General features: G+C 42.6%; 2 non-coding genes across 2 annotated transcripts; both read left to right on the forward strand.

The window, feature by feature from the left end:
• Positions 1 to 1,646: 1,646 nt before the first annotated feature.
• Positions 1,647 to 1,780, forward strand: LOC133250138 (small nucleolar RNA SNORA70). The gene has a single exon (XR_009737248.1). It is a non-coding gene; the product is annotated as a small nucleolar RNA SNORA70 (small nucleolar RNA).
• Positions 1,781 to 19,652: 17,872 nt separating this feature from the next.
• Positions 19,653 to 19,758, forward strand: LOC133250182 (U6 spliceosomal RNA). The gene has a single exon (XR_009737286.1). It is a non-coding gene; the product is annotated as a U6 spliceosomal RNA (small nuclear RNA).

The following is a 19,758-nucleotide window of genomic DNA, read 5'->3' on the forward strand; positions in this document are numbered from 1 at the left end:
TAGTTTTGTGTGGGGGCTTCCCTGGTGGCTCAAATGGTACAAACATCCACCTGCAATGTGGGAGACCCCAGTTTGATCCTTGAGTTGGGAAGATCCCCTGGGTGAGGGCATGGTGGTCTGCTCCAGTATTCTTGCCTGGAGAATCCCCATGGACAGAAGAGCCTGGTGGGCTACAGTCCATGGGGTCACAGAGAGTCGGACACGACTGAGCGACTAAGCAGACACATGCCCAGGGGTGGGATTCCTGAATCATATGGTAGCTCTATTTTTAGTTTTCTGAGGAGCCTCCATACTGTTCTCCATAGTGGTTGTACCGGTTTACTTTCCCACCAACAGTATATCTCCTACTTTTCATTCTCATTTTCTTTTGCCAGCTCTTTCCCCTCTTCCTGACCATTAAATGATAATCCTCAGGATTCTGACTTCCATGCTTCTTTTGCTCTTCTCCACCATATTTTTTCCTCCAGGAAAGCTCATTTACTCCCACAAAGATCAAGTTATTATTGGCAATGCAGATTTTCTTCTGACTTCCAAACCAACTATTATAGACACGTCTACCAGGATGTCCCACAGGCCGTCCTCATCTTCACACCTGGTTCTTTTCCAAGCTTCCATATTACAGTGAATGTACTGTCCCCCACCTGCCATCTAAGCAAACATGATGGAAATGTCAGAATCCCTCTAGACACCACCTGCCTCTCATTACCCACCCACTGCTGCACACATAAGCATCTAATTACCAAATCCCTTCAATTCTATCTCCCTAATATCTTTTGAGATCCACCTCCTTTCTCCTTGTCCCCATTACCATTGTGTCAGTCTAGGCTTCCCCCAGTTCTTTTGGGGGGACTTTTAGAAGAACCTTCTAAGTGGCCTCCCTGCCTCTAATAACCAACTCCCCTCCACCTCATCATACTCCATGTCACTCTGAGGGGAATGATAGATTTAAAGAAAGCAAATATGGCCATGTCTTATTTATGAATTTATCTATTTCACTTCCTATAGAATTTGAAGTAAATTAAACAAACACTTATAAAGAAATTAAATACATACATTTAAAAACAATCAAGAAAACCAGACTTAAACAAAGTTCAAGGTCACAAAGACAGTTGTAGTGAAAAGATATGAGTTAAAATTGTATGATTCTGAGCTTCCCGGTGTCCATAACAAAAAAAGAAATATGTCAATAACATGTTTACATCATCTGTAAAGTGAAAATACTACTTCCTCAAAAGAATCAAAGCTGATTGACAAGAAATACCTTATGTGAGATTTCTTATGGAGGGTGCTACTGTTTAGGGCACAACTACAATGAACCCAACAGCAGATTTTTGTAATGTTCTTCATTATACGTCAAGTGCATGTGCCAAAACCATCAATGAAAACAGTTATTCAGAAGACTAATCATGCCATTCCCTTGCTTAAAATCCTCTGTGGACCCCCATTATCATGCAGATATTTACTTGGGGATAAAGTAGCAAGCCCTTTGCAATCCCACTCTGCCTAGCATCATATCCTGCTGGTCAGCAACCCTCACCCCATGTTAAACTATATGAGGATCCCTTTGTCTGCTTCCTGGGCCTGAAACTGTCTCCATCCCATCCTCAGCATCCAGCTGAAGAATTCTTGCTCTTTTTTAAAATTTTTTGCAGCCAATTGAGCGACCTTCCTCTTTTCCCCATGGGGGCCCAGTGTGCAATAGCCGCAAACAGCGGCCTCCTTGGTGGTGTGCGCAGCCTGTGGCCTGTATGGGCTGCCCTAAGGGACCTTGGAGACAACCCTTCTGGTGGACATTTATAATTGGCATGCTATCTCTGGTCTAGGCTCCAGACGGGTATGCATGGTGCCTTTGGAAGGTCTAGCCCACCAATCAAACACACAGAGCCAGCACTGTGGCTGAGGACTCCTGGCTCCCAACCAGATAGGAGCGTGGAAAACTAGTCCGCCTGAGGGCTTTCCTGGCGGCTCACACCTGCCAAAGCAGGGGACGTAAGTCCCCAAGCCCCAGTGACAGTAGCCACTAATCAAAACATTATGTCCATCCACACCAAGCTGCAGAACAAGAAGCATGAGGTTGAGGCCCTCTGCAGAACCAAGTTCAAGTTCCCCAGCTACCAAAAGATCCACATCCCCAAGAAATGGGGATTTACTGGTTTAATATGGATGAATTTGAAATCATGGTGGCAGAAAAGCAGCTCATCCCAGGTGGCTACAGGTCAGACACATCCCTAACCAGGACCCCTGGACAAATGACAGTCTCTGCAGTTAGCAGGGAGAAGGCGATGGCACCCCACTCCAGTACTCTTGCCTGGGAAATCCCATGGATGGAGGAGCTTGGTAGGCTACAGTCCATGGGGTCGCGAAGAGTCGGACACGACTGAGCGACTTCACTTTCACTTTTCACTTCATGCATTGGAGAAGGGAATGGCAACCCACTCCATATTCTTGCCTGGAAAATCCCAGGGACGGGGAAGCCTGGTGGGCTGCCGTCTATGGGGTCACACAGAGTCGGACACGACTGAAGCGACTTAGCAGCAGCAGCAGTTAGCAGAGCCTTAGTGCCGTCCCTTCCTTACTCATAGTTTTGTGTGCTCAGTCATGTCCGACTCTTTGTGACCCCATGGACTATAGCCCACCAAGTTCCTCTGTCCATGGAATTTTCCAAGCAACAATATTGGAGTGGGTTGCCGTTTCCTACTCCAGGGGATCGTCCTGACCCAGGGATTGAACCCACAACTTCTGTGTCTCCTGCATTGCCAGGTGGATTCTTTACCACTGAGCCACCTGGGAAGCCCCTCCTTAAGCATCAGTTCAGTTCAGTTCAGTTCAGTCACTCAGTCGTGTCCGACTCTTTGTGACCCCATGAATCGCAGCACGCCAGGCCTCCCTGTCCATCACCAACTCCTGGAGTTCACTCAAACTCACATCCATCGAGTCAGTGGTGCCATCCAGCCATCTCATCCTCTGTCGTCCCCTTCTCCACCAGTAAATCCTACTTTTCTGTCAAAAAAAGAATTATTGCTCTTTCAAGACCCAATCCATGTGTCAACATCCTAAACACCCCTTCCTGCCAACTTTAAATTCTCCCATCTTCTATGCTCCACTAATTACTTTTACTTATCACTGCTGAAACACTTATCAACTTGTTGATAATTACATGTTTATCTCTCTCCTCTACTGGATGGTGTACCAAAGATGAACCCAATTTTTATAGATTTTCCGTAAATATTTTCAAATGAATAAATGAGAGACAAAAGTTACAAAAACAACAAACTCACTTAGACTTACCTATTTTATTAATGTACATAATGGATAAAGCACCAATCTTTCCTAGGTGATAGGAATGTTTTTGTTCAATGAGGTGACCCTGGGTGGGCTCCTGGATGGGGACTGATCATCAGAAAGACCAAATCATGATTAGACAGCTTGGAATTTTCAGGCCTAACCCCCCATTCTTATGAGAAAAGAGAAGGGCTGGAAATTGAGTTAATGTCTTTGATGAACCATCATAAAATTCTAATAGTACGGGGTTCCGAGAGCCTCGAGGTTGGTGAATGCATGGAGATTTGGGGAGACTGATGGACCCAAAAAGGGCATGGAAGCTCTGTGCCCGTCCCACATTCCTTGTCCTATTCATCTCTTCCATCTGGCTTTTCATCTATATCCTTTTATAATCAATTAATAAACAGTAAGTAAACTTAAAAAAATCTCTGGCCTTACCTCTCATCATTCTCTCTCCTGTACTTTTACAACCTGCCCTTGTCTTTCAGTTCTTCAACCAAGCTCTTCTCTGTCGCTTCCAGAGCCCCAGTCTGTCACGTTTTCATCCCTTCTTCACCTAAAACCCCACTTCACCTCCCCAACTCTTATCTATTCTTCATGTCGCAATTTAGACATTCTTACCTCTGTGCTCCCTTTGCATTTTGGATTTAATTTCTCACAGCACTCCCATGGTACTGTTCCACAGAGAATCTCTGTTGTTTACTCTTTAGTTCTGAATGTCCAGCACAATGCCTGGCAGGGAGTTGGCACTCAATAAATATCTGTTGAATAAATAAGTGGAAGAAAGCAATAACCCACAGGGATACAAAACAAGCCATCCAAGGATATTATGAGCAACTGAGTGTGAAAATATGAAACAGTGAGAGTACAATTCTTGCTAAAAATTGCATGATTATTCCATTAACTCAGACATGATAACATAGTTCTATAGGCCTGTTCTTTTCTGTTCTCTTATATCAATATCGAATAAATATCAATGCCAAATAGTGAAAGCAAAAAAGACTTAAGGGATCTATTCCTTATTTCTTTTGGATCAAGTTGTGTTCCCTAAAAATATCTTATGATCTAGTAATGGGTGTTCCACCAAAAAAAAAAAAATCATTAAATATAAGAATATGTACTGGAATGTCCATGAAAAGGATAAAGGATATAGTCTCCAGAGAACACTTTGGAAAATGCTGCTCTCCAATAGTACTTGATCTAAATCAACACCTGCCACAGCTCAGACATGCAGGAGTCCGCATGCCTGTGTCTTGTAGCTCAGTCAGCATTCCTATCACAGGGGCCGCTCCAAGAAGCGACTCTCCTCAAAGCTGTCCTCGTCCATAACACCTCACCCTCTGGCATGCTTTTCCACTCCGCCTTCTCGTCTTCATTGCTTGCCTCAATCCTCGTTCACATCTCCACTCTAAAATGTACTCGGATTCGCTTGAATTGGAACTTGATTTGAGTGTCGACTCAAATCTATCATTCAAGGCAATGACAAGAGCCAAGAGTAATAAAGTCCCATGTGGAAAACGTGTTTCAGCAGAGCATACAATAGGCAGCCAACCAGACACAAACTTTTCTAGCTAATTTATGAGTTTGTACTTACAAGTGGAAGGGCAGGTTGGAATAGGAGAACAAGAAAAGCAGGTGAACCACGTTTATATTGAACCTGTATATCAAGTCACAGACTGAACAGATAGGCACATTGACGTTGTCAGACTGTGGAAGAAAGAGCTGTTGACCACCTGTGGCTGAAATGATGGGTAGATAAAACATCAACTATCTGAGAAACATGGTGTTGAATAACTGTGGAGTTTCCTGTTCAGTCTCCCTTTCATAAAGTATCAGTCAAAACAAACATAAACAAATGCAAGGGATAATGGAAAAATGGGTTCAAAATGTTGGGTGAGAGAACTTATCTTTAAAGGTTTTAGTGACGTATTTTGCACTATTTGCTACTTTAAATTTACTGTCCACAAAACACTGTCATAATTAGCTCTCACTTCTCTTTTTTAATTCATCTAACCATTTTAGCAGTGCTCTGAGAGTTCCACAACAGTAAAGATACCTTTTCTACTTTAAGGGCCAAAGGACTCATTGATTTTAAAAGAGTACTTTCCTCCCTGACTCAGCACCCCTCCCAAAAATATAGGATAGGGAAAATAATCTAATTATGTTATGCTCTTGATACCAAAAAAGAGGGAGGGAGAGGAAACACATAACAAAAGAATGGGGAGACTGAAATATAGCATTTGATAAAATTCAATAGCTATTCCTGATAAAAATTGAAAAGAACTGAGTTTCCTTAAATGATATAGGCATGAATATATTAGAAACCTACAGCAAATATCTTTCTTTTTTACTTTTTGTTTTGGCCATGCCACACAGTTAATAGGATCTCAGTTCCCCAACCAGGGATGGAAACTGCATCCCCTGCATTGGAAGGGCAGAGTCTTAACCACTGGACTGCCATGGAAATCTACATTGTTCTTTAAAAAAACAAAACAAGAACACTTTCTTGGGAATTCCCTGGCAGCCCAATGGTTAGGCCTCTGCACCTTCACTAGAAGGGACCCAGGTTCAATCCTTGGTTGGGGAAGTAAGATCCTGCGAGCCATGCCTGGTGACCAAAAAAAAAAAAAAAGAATCACCACAATCTACAAACATGTTTCTTAATAGCAAAATGTTAGAAACATTTCCTTTAAAATCAAAAACAAGATAAAGATATTTAATATCACTACTGCTATTAAACATTGTATTGAAAGTCTCAGTCAATGCAATCAGAAAATTAAAAGTGAAGCAAAAGTGTTAGAAAGAAAGAAACAAAACTGCCTGTGTTCCTTGTCTCTGGCAGCTGTAATAAATTAGCAAAGTTTAGTGGCTTGAAACAGCACAAATATATTATCTTATAGTTTCATAGTTTGGAATCCAAAATGGGTCTCACTGGGATAAAGTCAAGGTGTTAGCAGGTCAGCATCCCTTTTTGGTGGCTCTAGAGGGAGAAAAAGACGCATCCTTGGATTGTCCAGCTTCTGGTGGCTGTCCTCACCCCTTGGCTCATGGCCTCCTTCCTCTGTCTTTAAAGCCAACATCAGGCCAATTCTTGAGGCTGCCATCTCTCTGGTTCTTCCTTTTCTGCCTCCCTCTTCCTCTTTTAAGGACCTTTTGATTATACGCGTCTACCTGTATAGTCTAGGATTCACCCTATTGTAAAGTCAGGTGGTTAGCAAACAATTTTTCTGCATCTTAATTCTCCTTTGGTGGATAGCATAACATATTTTCCAGAGATTTAGGACATGGACATCTTTGGGGGTTCATTATTCTGCTCACTACATGCCATTATTCACAGATTATTTGAATTATTTGATTGTGTATATAAATAAATTCAAAGGAACTGATAATTTTATCAGATTTTGTAGTATTGTCATTTGCTAAAATTTTTAAGTAGTTACAGCACCAATGTTTTTTATAGAATAAAGATGCCATCTATATCTCATACCTTTCTCAAGCTATACTGGTAAGAATAGTTGAAACTTCTCAATATGGTAATACTTAAATATTTATTGACTTCTATTCATCTTCAAAATATTAAGCTATTTGAGGATTTCCTGAAAGAGCATGTGACCGGCTATTATTTTACATACTGCCACAGTGAATCCTCATAATGCTGAGAAGCAAATATTATTCTCTCTCTTTTACAAATAGAAAAGCTGTGACTCAGAGAAGTTGGAACACTGGTTATCCAGAAATAAGTGATCCTATGAGTATCTTAATGCAAGACAAACATTACAGCTCTGGGAAGTTCTACCGCTGTACAGTTCCAGCTCTCTGCCCTCTCGGAGGTTCTTGGTGCCACCACAATTTCTTCCACCCTGAACTGACATGATTCCATATGTGACCAGTGATGGTAAACAACAATAATATCGCTTTAAATTTACAGAGCGTTTTGTGTACTTAAGCCGTCATCATATCAATTACATCTGATTCTCACAACATACAAGATGAATAGCAGTATATTAATATTTTATGTGAGAAAAGGATTCAAAGAGGAGGACTGGCCCTGGTGACACAGTTTTTCCTAGCAGACCATAGAACCAGAGTCTCCTAACTTCTAGAACACTGACCTACACCAAGAAATATAAGTGAGAAAACGTGCAAAACACACAATATTCCAAAAGCCTTTTTAACGTGTATTTCCATGAGATGTTTGGGGGCCGAAAATAATCTATTCTAAAGTCTCATCATTTTCTTCTGAGTTTCTTTTGAGGGGGTTATATTAGGAGTAAATTATTTCTAGAATGTTCTTAATTGATGTTTGAAGTCTTTCTTGGCATTCAAAAGACAAGTCATTTAATGTTTAAGAACTCAGTTGCTGGAGTCAAAAGCCTGTATTTGAATCCCTGTTTGACCCCTTACCATTGCAATATATCTCATCTCAGTGGGCTTCAGTGTCCTAGTATGTAAAATGGGATTCATTTCACTCCCTCGAGGTAGTGAGTTAATAATACAGGCTTCCCTGGTGGCTCAGATGGCAAAGAATCTGCCTACAATGTGAAAGACCTGGGTTAGATCCCTGGGCTGGGAAGATTCCCTACAGGAGGGCATGGCAACCCACTCCAATACTGGAGAATTGCCTGGAGAATTCCATGGACAGAGAAGACTGGTGGGCTACAGTCTCTGGGGTCGCAAAGAGTCGGACGTGACTGAGCGACTAACTCTAGACTAGACTAGTGACTTAATACGTACACAGGCTTAAGTCAGAGCCTGGCCCGGAGTCAGTACTCAGTAAGCACTAGCTATTATTCTCTACAGAGCAGAAGCCTTGCGTATCTATTATCTTAGTGAAAGATTACAGTGATTAGAAGGTTCCAATCTATATTCGTTGTTAAAAGCTAAATGCTTTCTCTTGCATTTCAGTGATGCCTTTACTGTCACAAAAGCATCTGTATAATGTAAGCACCAACTCCGATAGAACTAATGAGAAGGATAAGTAGTTTTCTTTTCCCCTCAACCCAGCTTTATTGAAATATAATTGACAAATAAAAATTGTATATATTTAAAGTATATAATATGGTGTTTTGATATATGTATACATTTTGAAATGACTGCCAAAATCAAGCTAATTATCATATTCATCACCCTACATGGTTACCATTGGTGTGTGTGTATGATGAGATACAGTATTATTAATCATAGTCATTAGACTCTACATGAAACTGTACTCTAGATCTCCAGAATTTATTCATCTTACATAACTGAAACTTTGGGCTTTTTGCACCCATTTTGCCTACTCCTTAGACCCTGGAAACTACCATTCTACTCTCTACTTTAATAAGTTCAACTTCTTTAGAGTCCACATATAAGTGAGATCACACAATATTTTTCTTTCTTACTACATATCACATCTTCTTTATTCATTCATCTGTTGATAGACACTTAGAGTGTTTGCATATCCTTTCTTAAAATTGTATTCATTTATTTATGGCTGTGCTGGGTCTTTGTTGCTGCACCGGCTTTTCTCTAGTTGCATTGAGCCTGGGCTACTCTCTAGCTGCTAGAGCTACTCTCTGGCTACTGGGCTTTCACGCCAGTAGCTTCTCTTGTTTCAGAGTATGAGCTCTAGGGCACATGGGCTCAGTAGTTGTGGTTCCCAGGTCCCAGAGCCCAGGCTTAAGAGTTGTGGTGGAAGGGCTTAGTTGCTCCAGGCCCATGGGATCTTTCCAGATCAGGGATCAAACCCGTGTTTCCTGCGTTGGCAGGCATATTCTTTACCACTGAGCCACCAGGGAAGCCCCTCCATATCTTGACAATTGTAAATAACACTGCAGGTAGTTTTCCTCTACAACTTGAGTTCAAAAACAATGTATATCACCACTAAAGATAGTTTATTATTGACAGGGGGAATATATGGGACTCAGGAATGAACAATGAGAGGAAAGACCATCAAAAGACAGCTGCATTAAGAACCACTGAAGTAGAGGCATTTTGGTAAATTTTCACCTGTGTGGTATGCACAGTGTAATCAAAGCTGGACAAGCTAGAATTCCAGTGTCTTTCTTGAGCAGTTCCATACGCCAGAACACTGAACTTTTGTGTTCCAAGGCTGGCACTACATGATGTACTGTAATAGTAACAAAGACAAAGAGATTAACACCAAGCTTAGGGTACTGAGACTGTCATGAAATAGTCTCTTCCTGTTTAAGTTAATAGTGCAGAATTTTATTGACACTCAATAAAGGTTAACTCATAAACTCTTCTGTCATATAGCAGTTCAGTTCACACTTGTGTTCTCTTAAAGACATTTGCATTTTATCTAAAAGCCAGCTAGCACTGAAGCTCAGCAAGAAATCGGTAAGTAACTCTAATGTTGTTTCCTCTGCAGAGGCCATGCCTCTCACTCACATGCACTTGAGCTGTTTTCTGATACTAGCAATAGGTTCACAACAAACCAAGAAAGCACTCTGGTTCAAGGTCCTTCAAGACCAACGGCTTGAATCTAAGGGATCTGCCAACCCATCCAAACCTAACTGGGTTCTTAGTTCAATATCACATGGGCTCTGTGACCAAACTCTACTCCATCAGTTCAGCTCAACAAATAGTCACAGAAGTTGCTATCAAGGTCTGTAAAAATAAGACACAAAGGGATTCTACAAGTACAGAAGTAATAGTGATAGCTGTCATTTAATGAGTGTGCACTGCCTACCAGCATGCTAAGTCATCACAAACGTTATCTCGTTTATATCACCCTGGGATTTAGATATGACTTTTTAAATTTTATGTTTATTTTTGGCTGTGCTGGGTCTTCATTGCTTGACGTTTCATTATGGGCTTTCTCTAGTTGTGGCAAACAGGGGCTGCTCTCTAGTTGCGGTACGCAGACTTACGGCTGTGGCTTCTCCTGTTGAAGAGCATAGGCTCTAGGGTGAGAGGGCCTCAGTAGTCGCAGCGCAGGGGCTTAGTTCCTGGACCAGAGATAGAACCCGTGTCCCCTGCATTGGCAAGAAGATTCTTAACCCCTGGACCACCAGGGACCAACAACAGAAACCACTGGTCTCAGTTTACACATTACAAAACTGAAAGAAATCTTAAGTGATTTCCTCCCAGCTCACACAGCTAGAAAATAGCAGCACCAGAATCTGAAACGAAGCTGATTCTCCACGCTCACCACGAGGCTAAAACTAATGGCCTTGCAGTCAATTTAAAGTTAGAGATGTGTTCAGGGTACATAGTGTGGCACAAAGGGACATTTTGGCAAAACTACCTTCATTTCTCACTCTGCATGTCAAGAATGCTGGAAAGGATTATGGCTGGATTCAAGGAAGGAAGCTACGAACACTGCTGCTGCTGCTGCTGCTATCGCTTCAGTCGTGTCCGATTCTGTGCGACCCCATAGACAGCAGCCCACCAGGTTCCTCTGTCCCTGGGATTCTCCAGGCAAGAACACTGGAGTGGGCTGCCATTTCCTTCTCCAATGCATGCATGCATGCTAAGTCGCTTCTGACTCTGCGTGACCCTATGGACAGCAGCCCACCAGGCTCCTCTGTCCACGGGATTCTCTAGGCAAGAATACTGGAGTGGGTTGCCATTTCCTTCTCCTGGGCTACGAACCCTAAAAGACTCCAAATGTATGCTTCTAACAACTGGGAACTGGAAGGGTGATCATCCCCTCCTCTCTAAGACCAGAACCGAAATCAGGAAGCACACTACTTGCTAAAAAGGTTTTCTGTCCTCCCATCACAGAATTCTGAGGGGTAAAGGCTTCTTAAATAATCTCACCAATAGAGGGCAGACCCTGAATGCCCAGAAAACTGTATCCTTAAATGCCCTTGGACCCAGTTTCCTTAAAAGCTCACATATAATAAAGAGTTATAGCTGCCAGTCCTCCTGGTTGTATTAGTGACCCCAAATTTATTTCATTTATTTGAAGTAAGGTCTTATTTTTAAGAGAACAGTATCAAAAACAAACTACATGCTTCTACAAATTCCCAATCCCAATAATGCAAGGATTTTTTTTTTAGAATAAAGCTTACTTATACCATTAGCAGGCTTTCCCAGCAAACCCAAGGACAGATGTGTATTTGATAAAACTCAGAAATCTGAGGGCTAACTGGCAAAGATCGGTTAAAATAAATAAGCTATAAATAAAATATTTGCCCTAGAAAGGCCCACCTACTTGAAAACTGGCAGAAAAAAATTTGCCTTAGTGCTAATAAATTCTTTTGGGGTTTTACTTTGTTTGTTACTTATTTATTTCTGGCTTCACTGGGTCTTCATTGCTGCATGCAGGCTATTCTCTAATTGCAGTGCTTGGGCTTCTCATGGGGTGACTCCTATTGTTCTGGAGCACGGGCTTTGGAGCACAGGTGGGTAGTTGTGACCTACACTGGCTTAGTTGCCTCATGGTATATAGGGTCTTCCCACTAATAAATCCTTGATTTTTTAAAATTAAATGAATTATGTACTTTTTAAAACAATAACCAATAACCTTATCTTTTATAAAATTACCATGACTGATTTGATAGCCATTTTTAATATAAAACCATTTGATTGTTCAAAAAGTGAAAATTGTCTAGTAGCTGTCTTTCAATATTTCTTAAGCTACCTTTCCCAACCCCACACTTTATTCCAGTCAAAAACACTTTAGCACACAACACATATAAAGCTCCCAGATATGATGAGCAAAGGGAAGTTTCTGTCCTCAAGGTATGTGCAATCTATACAGACACCATCAACCACTGGAAAGCCCTGGGCGCATACAATAAATTTAATAATGGTAACACAAAGAAAATGTTGTGGGGGAAATCAAGAGAAATATTAAATAGTTCTTGAACTCATGGGTCTTAAACAGAAGAAAGGTGCTTTCATATTCAGTTCAGTTCAGTTCATTTCAGTTGCTCAGTCGTGTCCAACTCTTTGCGACCCCATGGACTGCAGCGCACCAGGCTTCCCTGTCCTTCACCATCTCCCGGAGTTTGCTCAAACTCACGTCCATTGAGTTGGTGATGCCATCCAAACATCTCATCCTCTGTCATCCTCTTCTCCTCCTGCCTTCAATCTTTATGGTCATGATTTTCAACCCCTGAATCAGATTTTTCTTAGCACATGAAGACATTCTGACTGGAGAGGAACGGAGGCTCTGGTCTACTTGCAAATGAGTTTGTGTCTGCGTATGGACTTTTTATAGAAAAACCTTTCATATAAGGAAGTGTAGAAAAACCCACATTACTGATGGACACTGTACAGGCAGAACAGAAGCCTGTCCTGGAGAAGACCAGAGTCCTGGGGCTTGTCCCTGAAACAAGGGGTGACTTTGGGCAGTGGTGACTCTCAAGGTTAGAGGAATTTGAAATGGGGTTTCCCACCAAACATGGAGACTGGTCGTCCTGCTCAGACTTACAAACATTCCAGTAAAGAATGCAGCTAGATTGAGGAGAACGGCATGCACTGTCTCCCACAACCTCTACTGATGACCAGCTGTGCTTCCTGAGGTGCAAATGAGAAAGCAGATTGAGGGCTCCAAAACAGAACAGACGTTTGGAAATAAAGAAAGTTTCACTCATTTCGGAGCTTGAAATCTACTATCTATAACATAATGCCTGAAAATAAACCCCTTTTACACTCTTCAAGGTTATCCAAATTTAAAACACATGGATAGTTTGCTGCTGCTAAGTCGCTTCAGTCGTGTCTGATTCTGTGCAACCCCAGAGACAGCAGCCCACCAGGCTTCCCCGTCCCTGGGATTCTCCAGGCAAGAACACTGGAGTGGGTTGCCATTTCCTTCTCCATAATTATCCCCCACCCCACAAAAAAATCTCTATCTTCCTGTTTCAAATCATATCCTGTGGCTAATAATCAGCAAAAATCAACTAACACGTATTTCACAAACTTTCTTGGATATAGAACCTTGCTCAGTGTGACCACCATTGCAAAAGGAAGGGAATTGGATGCCTAAGAGCACCAGCATTATGACTACAAGCAAAAACAAGCTCCAGATAAGCCTGGGTATTTATTACTATAAGCATTATTACCAACTTATTATAAGATAATGTATTTTTCTAACATTTCCCAATTTAAAAATCATTTCACATTGATTTTATCATCTGAATCTTATAGAATCTATAAGAACCAGTTGGGGAAAATGAAATGGCCTGGCTGTAAGTCCCCCACAGGAGGGGGGGACTGAATCCCGCCCCAGGCAGGAGAAAGTACACGGGTCTGAGAAGATCTCTGGACTGCAGGTAAGGAGGAGGGAGCCTCAGACCCATTTTATACAAAATGAAGACAGCAACATAGAGGAGGACAGTACCCTTTCAGGGCTGGGGATTAAGACTAACCTCCAACTCTGAGCCTTTCCTGGCCTTCCAGCACTACTAGACTTCGTGACTTCCTGAGCCAGGGGTGGGAAAGAGTCTGGTTTGGGGCCCGAAATAATTTACTAAAGTATCCTAGCCATTAACCGCAAGACCCAACCCTTGCAGAGCATTAATCACATCTCAGGACTATACAGATATCTATTTCCTCTCCCTCCCTTCCAGCATCAGCTATCTTACTTTACCTGAGGAAACTGACGAAGAGAAAACGTAAGACCACATTTTGACCAAGATCACACACCTACGCTCAGAGCCAGGCCCTGAACTCAGGCCGTCTGCCCACCTAGTTATGCTTACCCCAGGAGGGACCATCACAGCCAGGGCACTAAAGAGTGCCGCTCCACAGTGACAGGGCCTGGAAAGCGTGCTTGTAAAAACCCTTTATTTAGAAGGCTTTCACAGGGCTTTTCTGGTGGCTCAGTGTTAAGAGTCCACCTGCCAATGCAGGAGCCATTGGTTCAATCCCTGGTCCAGGAAGACCGTACATACCATGGAGCAACTAAGCCCAGGAACCCATACGTCTCAGTCACTGAAGCCCGAGAGCCCTGGAGCCCGTGCTCCACAAGAGAAGCCACCGCAATGAGAAGCCCTCACTGCACGGAAAAGTAGCCCCGCTCACCACAACCAGAGAAAGCCCGCACAGCAACAAGGCCCAGCACACCCAGAAATAAATAACTAAATAAAGTTATAGAATGGCTTTCACAATCTTGGCACGTGAATGTTGCAGTTTGGGTAACAACTGGACTCCCCAGGTGGTGCAGTGGATAAGAATCTGCCTGCCAGTGCAGAGGACATGTATTCAATCCCTGGTCCAGGAAAATTCCACGTGCTGTGGAACAACCAAGACTTTGTGCTACAACTACTGAAATCCACATGCTCTAGAGTCTGCAACGAAGAGTAGCCCTCACTCTCTGCAACTAGAGAAAGCCCTTGAGCACCAGGGAAGACCCAGCACAGCCATAAATAAATAAAATTATATTTGAAATAAAGGAATCTGATAACAATCAACCTAAAGCAATAATAGGAATCTACTTTTTAAAAAATATTTATTTGTTTGGCTTTGTCAGGTCTTCATCGCGGCACTCGGGATCTTAGCATCAGGCAGGACCTTTCGTTGGGATACACGGACGCTCTAGGTGTGGCACGTGGGCCCCGGAACACACAGGCTCAGTAACTGCCCCGTGTGGGCTTAGTTATTCTGCAACACCTGTGACCTAAGTTCCCCTATCAGGGATTGAACCATGTCTCCTGGATTGCAAGGCAGATCCATAACCACTGGATCACCAGGGAAATCCCAATAGTAGGAATTTAAATGTAAGAAAGTCAAAGAGCATCAAAGGCAGAGCAGACCCTTCACAAGGAAAGCATGAGGCCTGGCGATTTAAATTACAAGGAGATTTGTTGAAGAGCAAAGAAAAACATAGAGTATATTTCTTAAAACTGACAGCATTGTTTTTTTCCAAATAAAAATACTTCTTTATCAACAGCATCTTAAACCCCTTAGCGACAGATCTTTATGAAGGATAAAGTGAGGAAAGAAATGATTAAAGCTTCTACGAACCTTCATAATTGATGTATGTGATCAGTTGATTCTCTTTTACTTAATTCCTCCGGGAAAATGAGATGTCTGTAACATGGGAATTCTCAGGTCTTCCATTCCTACAAATTAAAGAGCAGAAGTCATTAATTAATGTCCTATCAAAACCAGACATCTTACATATATAATAATAGTAACAACTGCAGTAATGGCTAACACTTATTAAACACAAGATGTAATGCCAAGCATAATTCTAAGTGCTTTACTGTTTTATCTCATTTGATCTTCCCAACAACCTAATTTTTGCCTTATTTTTCATAAAAGGAAATTGAATCATATACCCAAAAATTAGACAGCCAGCAAACAACAGAGCCAGCATTTGTATCAAGCAATCTGACTCCAAGACCTAAACTCTTAACCCATGAACGTATGATATGTCATTTAATTTAAGCCTACTCATAATCCTGTCCTGGGAGATGCTTTTTACAGCTCACAAAATTGTGGCTCAAATGGGTTAAGCAGTTGAAACAGAGCTCAAATTCAGGTCAGTCTGTCTCCAAAACTCCTATTCCTTCTACCATGGTTTCCCTAAAAGGAAAAGAGATGCCAAAGATGAAGATGAGTGACAGGTCTGGGAAAGGAACTCTCCACAGACGCAAACCAGATGTCAGCTGGGGTCTCCCCTGCCCCCTTGAAATCTAGGAAACAGTGTCTATAAACTATTTTGTACATGTTGGGAGAAGTCCCAGGAAGGGTTGAAGTGTTTTCTCCTGGCCAGCTCAGCTTCCAGTTTCCACCTGTGCTGAGTCCTGGTTCCCACTCTCCACCATGGACCCCATGATGGAATTCAACCCCAGTCCCTTGATTTCCACAGCAGTCCCCAGGTGTGCGTACCAGACAACCCTGCTCTTTAAAAAACTGTTTCCTTGACTTTTTTCTCCTACACCCGAGCTCCAGCTTCCACTGATGACCCTCCTCTCTCTCTCCTTCCCCCTGCTCTCTTCACCTTGAACCCCAAATCTCCGGAACAGGAATCCCTCCACTTTCCCAGGCAGCGCCGTTCAGTCTCATGACCCCTCTGACCCAAGACCCTCCCTGACGCCTACAGTCTCAGATCCAGAAAGCTCCTCAAGGCATTTTCCTTTCCACAGTAGTTCTCCCTTTCGGAGAAGGCATGACTCTGGCTCTGGCCGCAGCAGCTGCCCCCACTACAAAACCCACCTCGAATCTTCCCATCAGGTCAACCTGGGCTGGGGAGGAATTTCAAGGCAACAAAAGCTGAATGTCAAGAAAACCTCAGCATATTTTTTTTTTTTTTTGAAGTTTATAGTTTCAAACTAGACACCAATTTACTGCCATTTAAAAAAATAAAACATATATATTTCATAACCTTGGCTGCTCCAGGCTGCATCTCCACATCCCTTAATACCAGCAGCAAAGGGGGAAGAAAGGAATCTCGTTGACCAAGTCTTTGGCAGCCACTCGGCTCTGAAGGCTTGCCAGTTTCTGGGAGGCTGCTTGCTGGCGGCTGACCTGGGTCCCTGGCGCTCCCATCTCCCCTGTGTACTCTTTTTTTTGGATCCACTGGGTCTTTGTTGTCGCATGTGGGCTTTCTCTAATTGTGACAAGCAGGGGTTACTCTTCACTGTGGTTCATGGGCACATGGGCTTCAGTGGTTGCAGCATGCCAATGGGTTCCCTTCCCAGGGAAGTCCCTAAATTTACATTTACTCTTAGAATTATTTTGAGTACCTACTATATGCCAGGCTCTGGACAAAACACGAGGGATGCAGTGGGGAAAGATCAGACCCTGTCTCTGGCCCATGGACCTTTAATTCCTGAGAGGAAAAATTCGGCTTTAAACACACCTAATTTATTAATTACAATCATGACAAGTGCTACAAAGGGAAAGGATGAGATGCTGTGAAAATACTGGAAAAAGATAGGCTGACTCACAGCCACGTTGGCTTCCTAAGTGGGGAGCAGCGAGGCTGATGGAGGTTGAAGACACCAGCATCGAGCATGGTTGAAGCTGGGATCTGAGCGGAGTGTGCAGAGATGAGGGTAGGGTGCGCATCATGAGAGCAGCTCCAAGCAGGGCCATTGCGCCTGGAGGTGAGCTGAAAAGAGGGAACAAGCAAGAAGCGAGGCTGTGGGACACAGGGCTAGCAGCCCTTGCTTGGGACTGCGGATTGTGTTCCGAAGATGAATGTGAAATCATGAAGTATTTGCAGGGACGGGGAATGATGCAGCTCTCATGCTAAAGGTGTCTCTTTGGCTGCTCTGAGGATGAGGCACTGGAAGGGACCCATGAGGAGCCCTGGAGCAGTAATAAAGAGGCCGCTGGTGTAATTCAGGCAAGAGATGATGAGATCTCAGACTAGGAATAACAGCCATGTTGAAATGGCCCTGTGGCCTTTCTCCTATTGAAATGTTCCTCACACTTGCCTGATAAGAATCTGTGACGTTCATTAAAAATACAGGTTCCCAGAGTCCCATACTGCAATGGGGTGGAGTTTGGGAATCTGTACTTTTTTTTTTTTTTTAATCTGGTTGTTTATTTTTCTATTATTGATTTTTAAGAATTCCTTATTATATTTGTAAACATGTGACAATTAGCTTTTTTATTATAATGTAAGCACCAGATATTAAGTTGTTGATTGCTAGACATCCATACTTTAAACAAACTTCCTGAGGGATTCCTTTCAGTAGACAAACTTGTCCCGTGTTACCCTGCAGTGTACACTGAGAAATAGACCTTCCTTTCCCCTGCAAAATAATTCAGTTTCTAAAGATGGTGCTTTTCATGACCTCAGTCAGCAGAGGATGCAGGAGAAATCTCACCGTTCACAGAATGCATTCCCTATTTGGCACTTCTTCTGTAATACAGGTCCAATTTTAGGTTACCTACATTTGTGGGTTTTAGGTGTGTTTCTTCACACATGAGCTTTTTTCTCTTTGTTTGGGGTTTTTTAAATAATTTATTTGTTTTATTTTTGGCTGTGCTGGATCTTAGTTGCTGCACGCAGGCTTTCTCTAGTTGCAGAGAGCAAGGGCTACCCTCTAGCTACGGTGCATGGGTTTCTCCTTGCAGTGGCTTCTTTAGTGGTGGAGAACAAGATCTAGGAGCTTGGGCTTCAGTAGTCGTGGCACACGGGCTCAGTAGTAGTGGCTCCAGGGCTTAGTTGCTCTGTGGCATGTGGAATCTTCTGAGACCACGGATTTAACCCGTGTCCCCTGCATTGGCAGGAGGATTCCTACCCACTGTACCACCAGGGGAGTCTTCTTCTTTTTTTTTTCTTTTTTCTTGTAGTATTAATTTATGTGCAGCTGTCAAGAGAGGCAAAAAGGAGGTACTTCTGCAAAAACTACCAGGAACAGCAGGATTGTAGAACAATAGATGGAGCTAGAGTCTAGCTCTATATTCGTTCTATAAACATCCTGCGGAACTCAGCCCATCTCCCCCGACCATCAACTGCTGACCTGGGGACGTCTTACTTGCCCCCAACCTCTGCCAGCTTCTACACAGGAAAACATCAAGACCTTACATGGATTATGTGCTTGGAAAATGCTTTCCAATATTGTCTTAGTTGCATATGATCCAGGTGGAGTAAGAAGGAGTTTTTTGCACTTCATCCATCCAGTTATCCTCTATCAATTTATCTACACAGAGAGCACAGCACAGTGGGTAGAAGGAAAAGTTTAGGAATCAGTCTACCAAAGTTCAAGTCCTGACTCTTTCAGTTATTAATTGGAGAAGTTACTTAATCTCTTTGCTTTTCAGTTTTCACACATGAAAAACCAAAATAATTATGGTATACTACTTTGTTCAGGCTGTAATAAGGAAGTACCACAGATTGAATTGAGACAAGCGGCAAGGGGGAGGGGACAACTTTTTGTTGTTGTGCCACCAGACATGTGGAATCTTAGTTCCCCAACCAGGGATCAAACTCATGGCCCCTGCATTAGAGGGATGGAGTCTTAACCACTGGACCATCAAGGAAGTCCTCCATTATGCATTTATTTATGTGACTAAGCACTGCATGCAGAACTTCCCCAACTAGGGATTGGACCCATGCCCCCAACTGGAAGCACAGTGTCTTAACCAATAGACCATGAGGCAAGTCCCAAGGGCAGAACCTTTAAAAGAATAGCCTTTGAGGATACCACAAAAACTGGTTACAAAATGTGCTCACCACAGGGAACTCTGCTCAATATTATGTAGTAACTTGAATGGGAAGAGAGTGGGGGAGAATGGATACATACGTGTGTATATGTACAGCCCAGCCGCTTTGCTGTGCACCCAAGACTATGGCAACATTATTAACCAGCTACACTCCAACATAAAAGAAAAGAGAAAAGAGGAAAAAAGAATACAAGGATGGGCCAGTATTAGAAAACTATTAGTGTAACCTGCCACTATTAATAAATCAAATAATAAAAATCATATGATTACCTCAAAGGGGGGAAAAAAAAACGCTCACTTTGGCAGCACATTTACTAAAACTGGAATGATACAGAGAGGATTCGTATGGTCCCTGAGCAAGGATGGATGAGTATTCATGAAGCATTCCATATTTTT

Source organism: Bos javanicus, chromosome 6 (genome assembly GCF_032452875.1).
Source record: "Bos javanicus breed banteng chromosome 6, ARS-OSU_banteng_1.0, whole genome shotgun sequence".
Classification (NCBI taxonomy): domain Eukaryota; kingdom Metazoa; phylum Chordata; class Mammalia; order Artiodactyla; family Bovidae; genus Bos; species Bos javanicus.